The sequence below is a fragment of the Choloepus didactylus genome, chromosome 6 (genome assembly GCF_015220235.1).
Source record: "Choloepus didactylus isolate mChoDid1 chromosome 6, mChoDid1.pri, whole genome shotgun sequence".
NCBI classification, from domain to species: domain Eukaryota; kingdom Metazoa; phylum Chordata; class Mammalia; order Pilosa; family Megalonychidae; genus Choloepus; species Choloepus didactylus.
Genome location: NC_051312.1, coordinates 61,853,038 through 61,859,075, shown reverse-complemented (window position 1 = coordinate 61,859,075; position 6,038 = coordinate 61,853,038).

Sequence of the window (6,038 nt, the reverse complement as noted above, 5' to 3'; positions counted from 1 at the left end):
CTGGCCCTGGGCATTTATTTGTGGGAAGATTTTTGATGACTGATTGGATCTCTTTGCTTGTGATGGGTTGGTTGAGGTCTTCTATTTCTTCTCTGGTCAGTCTAGGTTGTTCATATGTTTCCAGGAAATTGTCCATTTCCTCTACATTATCCAGTTTGTTGCCATACAGTTGTTCATAGTATCCTCTTATAATTTTTTTAATTTCTTCAGGATCTGCAGTTATGTCACCTTTTTCATTCATTATTTTGTTTATATGTGTCTTCTCTCTTTTTGATTTTGTCAGTCTAGCTAGGGGCTTGTCAATCTTGTTGATCTTCTCAAAGAACCAACTTTTGGTGATATTTATCCTCTATTGTTTTTTTGTTCTCTATGTCATTTATTTCTGCTTTAATCCTTGTGATTTCTTTTCTTGTACTTGGTTTAGGATTGGTTTGCTGTTCATTTTCTAGCTTCTTCAGTTGATCCATTAGTTCTTTGATTTTGGCTCTTTCTTCCTTTTTATTATATGAGTTTAGTACTATAAATTTCCCCCTTAACACTGCTTTTGCTGCATCCCATAGGTTTTGGTATGTTGTGTTCTCATTTTCATTCGTCTCTATATATTTAGCAATTTCTCTTGCTATTTCTTCTTTAACCCACTGATTGTTTAGGAGTGTGTTGTTTAACCTCCAGGTATTTGTGAATTTTCTAAGTCTCTGATGGTTATTGACTTCTAATTGTATTCCATTGTGGTCAGAGAATGTGCTTTGAATAATTTCAATCTTTTTAAATTTATTGAGGCTTGTTTTATGTCCCAGCATATGATTTATTCTGGAGAAAGTTCCGTGAGCACTAGAAAAGTATGTGTATCCTGGTGATTTGGGATGTAATGTCCTGTATATGTCTGTTAAATCTAATTCATTTATCAGATTGTTTAGGTTTTCAATTTCCTTATTGGTCTTCTGTCTGGTTGATCTATCTATAGGAGAGAGTGATGTGTTGAAGTCTCCCACAATTATTGTGGAAACATCAATTGCTTCCTTTAGTTTTGCCAGTGTTTCTCTCATGTATTTTGTGGCACCTTGGTTGGGTGCATAGACATTTACGATTGTTATTTCTTCTTGCTGAATTGCCCCTTTTATTAGTATGTAGTGGCCTTCTTTGTCTCTCAAAACATCCCTGCATTTGAAGTCTATTTTATCTGAGATTAATATTGCTACACCTGCTTTCTTTTGGCTGTAGCTTGCATGAAATATTTTTTTCCATCCTTTCACTTTCAGTTTCTTTGTGTCCCTGTGTCTAAGATGAGTCTCTTGTATGCAACATATTGATGGTTCATTTTTTTTTGATCCATTCTGCGAATCTATATCTTTTAATTGGGGAGTTTAATCCATTTACATTCAACGTTATAACCGTGAAGGCATTTCTTCAATCAGCCATCTTATCCTTTGGTTTATGTTTGTCATATTTTTCCCGTCTCTATTAATATCCTTTATTGTACCCGTACCGAATCTCTTTAGTACTGAACCTTTCTCCAAGTCTCTCTGTCCTTTCTTTGTTTCTCTGTCTGTAAGGCTCCCTTTAGTATCTCGAGTAGGGCAGGTCTCTTGTTAGCAAATTCTCTCAGCATTTGTTTGTCTGTGAAAAATTTAAGCTCTCCCTCAAATTTGAAGGAGAGCTTTGCTGGATAAAGTATTCTTGGCTGGAAATTTTTCTCACTCAGAATTTTAAATATATCGTGCCACTGCCTTCTCGCCTCCATGGTGGCTGCTGAGTAGTCACTACTTAGTCTTATGCTGTTTCCTTTGTATGTGGTGAATTGCTTTTCTCTTGCTGCTTTCAGAACTTGCTCCTTCTCTTCTGTGTTTGATAGTGTGATCAGTATATGTCTCGGAGTGGGTTTATTTGGATTTATTCTATTTGGAGTTCGCTGAGCATTTATGATTTGTGTATTTATGTTGTTTAGAAGATTTGGGAAGTTTTCCCCAACAATTTCTTTGAATATTCTTCCTAGACCTTTACCCTTTTCTTCCCCTTCTGGGACACCAATGAGTCTTATATTTGGACGTTTCATATTATCTATCATATCCCTGAGGTCCATTTCGATTTTTTCAATTTTTTTCCCCATTCTTTCTTTTATGCTTTCATTTTCCATTCTGTCATCTTCGAGGTCACTGATTCGTTGTTCAACTTCCTCTAGTCTTGTACTATGAGTGTCCAGAATCTTTTTAATTTGGTCAACAGTTTCTTTAATTTCCATAAGATCATCCATTTTTTTATTTAGTCTTGCAATGTCTTCTTTATGCTCTTCTAGGGTCTTCTTGATTTCCTTTATCTCCCGTACTATGGTCTCATTGTTCATCTTTAGTTCTTTGAGTAGCTGCTCTAGGTGCTGTGTCTCTTCTGGTCTTTTGATTTGGGTGCTTGGGCTTGGGTTATCCATATCGTCTGGTTTTTTCATATGCTTTATAATTTTCTGTTGTTTTTGGCCTCGTGGCATTTGCTGAACTTGATAGGGTTCTTTTAGGATTTGTAGACCAATTGAAGGCCTTATCTCTAATTTATCAGATCTACAGCTTCGTGGAGTACACTTTCTCTAACTAACCAGCAGGTGGCCTCCACGAACCACCTGTTCTCCACAAGCCAGTTCTCCCCTGCTTAGCCTTTTTGGTGAGTGGGGGAGTGAGTCTTGTGGGGTCCAATTGGTGTACCAAGCTTGCGTGTGTAGTTGGTGTTGCCTGCCCTCTATATGGGGCGTGTTTCTGGGCAGTCAGGGAGGGGGGGGTGGCTCTAACAATCAAATCTCCCTGATGATCCTAGAGTTTTAAAGCTGCTGCAATAGTCTAATCCTTCAGTTCAGTCCTGCCACAGTTTGTCTCTGCCACTGACCCACAAGTCCTTGGTATTGGCGTATGGCTCCTGAGACTTGCAAGTGGGCCCCTCTTCCAGGCCGTGCACCCCGGGTCCTCTGTTGAGGGATGGCTGTGCTATGTCACAGGTGAGTGCCGTTCCCCCAGGGCAGTTCTGGGCTGCTGGGCTGTGTAGGGAGGCTCCCAGTCTGCTCAAATGATGGCTGAATGGGGCTTTGTTAATTCACACTGCTCTACCTTCCCAACTCTGGGACAATCAGCTGAGGTTGCAGGGAAGGCTAATGTCCACGCCCAGTTTTGTGGTGTGTTCCTGTTACTTGAAGCACTTCTGTCACACTGGGTTGTCTGGGGCAGCTCTGGGCTATGGGGCTGGCAGTGGGCAGGAGTGTTTCCTGTCCACCAGGATGACGGCTGTGAGCGGACACCCCCCTTTTCTTGGGAAGTTGTGGTGTTTAGTGTATTTTCTCAGCCACTGGATTATTGCATTTTGTCTCAGAGCTCTCCTAGTTCTGCTCTTGACTTGACCTGCCCAAATTGCAAGTCTTTGAAGCTTTCTGTATTGGGCTTCTTAGAGTAATTGTTTTAGAAAAAGAAAAAGGATTAAAAAAAAAAAAACAAAAAAAAACGGGCCCTCCTCAGAGATCTAATGGGTTATTGAAATGCTAAGAGAGAAAGCAACCAGGGCCATTAAGGAAAGGTCCACAGGGCAGAGAGATCAGCTTTTCTTCGGGATTTGCATATGCGCCTCAGGGCCCTTCCCCTTTCTATGTTCTCCAGAACTCCAAAAATCCTCCGCTTTTATTTTGGAGTTTTTCGTGTTGTTTTTTTTCTATGCCTGTCTCCTCTCTGCTGGGCTGGCTGCTCTCAGATTCTCTGGTGTCTGGTCTCAGTCTATCTATGGTTGGAGTTTGAATGAGTAGAATGAGTTTCCGATAAGGGCAGCCACTGCAGTTCTCCCTTCTCCTTCCCGGAGCTGACAGCCCCTCCTCCCCCGGGACTGAGCCTGGCAGGGAGGGGCGCGGGTCCCCTGGCCGCAAAAACTTACAGATTTCACTGATCTCAGCAGTTCCACGTTTTCATGAGTGTTGTATGAAGTATGCCCAAAGTCAGATTGCTCTGTGGTGTCCAGTCCACGCAGTTCCTGGCTTTCTACCTACTTTCCTGGAGGAGTAACTAAAACATACAGCTCACCAGTCTGCCATCTTGCCCCGCCCCCTCAAGGTATCATCTTATAGTCCTTTTTACTTCATTGGGATTGGTGGTAATTTCCCCTTTTTCACTTCTTATTTTAGTTATTTGTTTCTTGGTCAGTCAAGCTAAAGGTTTGTCAACTTCATTGATCTTTTCAAAGAACCAGCTTTTGGTTTTCTTGATTCTCTGCATTGTTTTTTGTTGTTGTTGTTGTTCTTTATTTCATTTACTCTGCTTTAATCTTTTATTTCCTTCCTTTTGCTTGCTTTGGGTTTAGTTTGCTCTTCTTTTTTCTATGTCTTCCAGTTTTGACATTGGGTCTCTGATTTGAAATATTTTTTAATATAAGCATTTAGAGCTATAAATTTCCCTCTCAGCCCTGCATCCCTTTAGTGTTGGTATGTTGTATTTTCATTTTCATTCACCTAAAGATATTTCCTAATTTCTTTTGTGATATCCTTTGTAACCCATTGGTTGTTTAAAAGTACATTGTTTAAGTTCCATATATTTATGAATTTTCCCTTTCTCCCTCTGTTGTTGATTTCTAACTTCATTCCGTTGTGTTTGGAAAAGATACATTGTGTGATTTCAATAGTTTTTAGTTTATTTAGACTTGTTTTGTGACCTACGATATGGTCTATCCTTGGGAATGATCTGTCTGCACCCAAGAAGAATGTGTGTTCTGTTGTTGGGTGAAGTGTTCAATGTATGTATTAGGTCTAGTTGGCTTAGCGTATCATTCAAGTTATATTGTCAGGATATTCTATCCACTATTGAAAGTGGTGCGTTAAACTCTCCTACTATTACATGTAGAACTATCTATTGCTCCCTTCAAATTGGTCAGTATTTGCTTCATATATTTTGGGGCTCTTCTGTTAGGTGCATATATCTTTATACTTTTTACATCATCTTATTGAATGACCCCTATATCTGTATATAATGACTGTCTTTGTCCCTCGTAATGTCTTTGACTTAAAGTCTGTTTTGTCTGATGTTAGTATAGCTACCCAGCTCTCTCTTGGTTACTACTTGCATGGTATATTTTTTTCCCATCCTTTCACTTTCAACCTGCTCATCTCTTTGAACTAAATGTGAGTCCTGCAGACAGCATATAGTTGGGTTATGTTTTTGTATCCATTTTACCAATATCTGCCTTTTGATTGGAGAGTTTAATCCATTTACATGTAAAGTCACTACTGATAATGCCATTCTTATGCCATTTTTCTATTTAGTCTTTATAAGTCTCATACCATTTGTCCCTCAATTCTTCTGTTAATGCCTACTTTCTTATTTATTTGATTTTTTTGTGTTGTACCATAAGTGCCTTCTCATTTTTATCTGGGTATATTCATCTGTTTTCCTTGTGGTTATCATAGGGTTAAAATTTAACATCCTAAATATATAACAGTCATATTTGGTTTGATATTAAGTCGACTTCAATAGCATACACATACTCTATTACTGGACCTCTCCATCCCCCCATCTTTTTTTGTACTTTTTAAAAATTATGTCTTTGTACATTGAATGTCCAAAACCATACGTTTATTGTTACCATTTATGCATTTGCATTTTAGCACCTGCAGGGAGTTAGAAATAGAGTTACATACCAAAAAATACAATACAATAATACTGGCATTTATAATTACTCAAATGGTTACCTTTTCCAGAGGTCTTTATTTCTTCATGCCACTTTGAACCATTGTCTAGTGTCCTTTCAGAGTGAAGAATTGCCTTTAGCTTTGCTAGTAGTGATGAACTCCCTCAGCTTTTGATTATCTGGGAATGTCTCGATCTTTCCCTCATTTTTGAAAGAGAATCTCCCTGGATAACCAGTTCTTCATTGACAGTTGTTTTCTTTCAGCACTTTAAGTATTTCAACCCATTGTGTTCTTGCCTCCATGGTTTTGAGAAATGAGCACTTAATTTGATTGGGACTGCCTTGTACCTAAAACTTTGCTTTTCTCTGGAAGCTTTCGGAACTCTCCTTGTCCTTTGCAT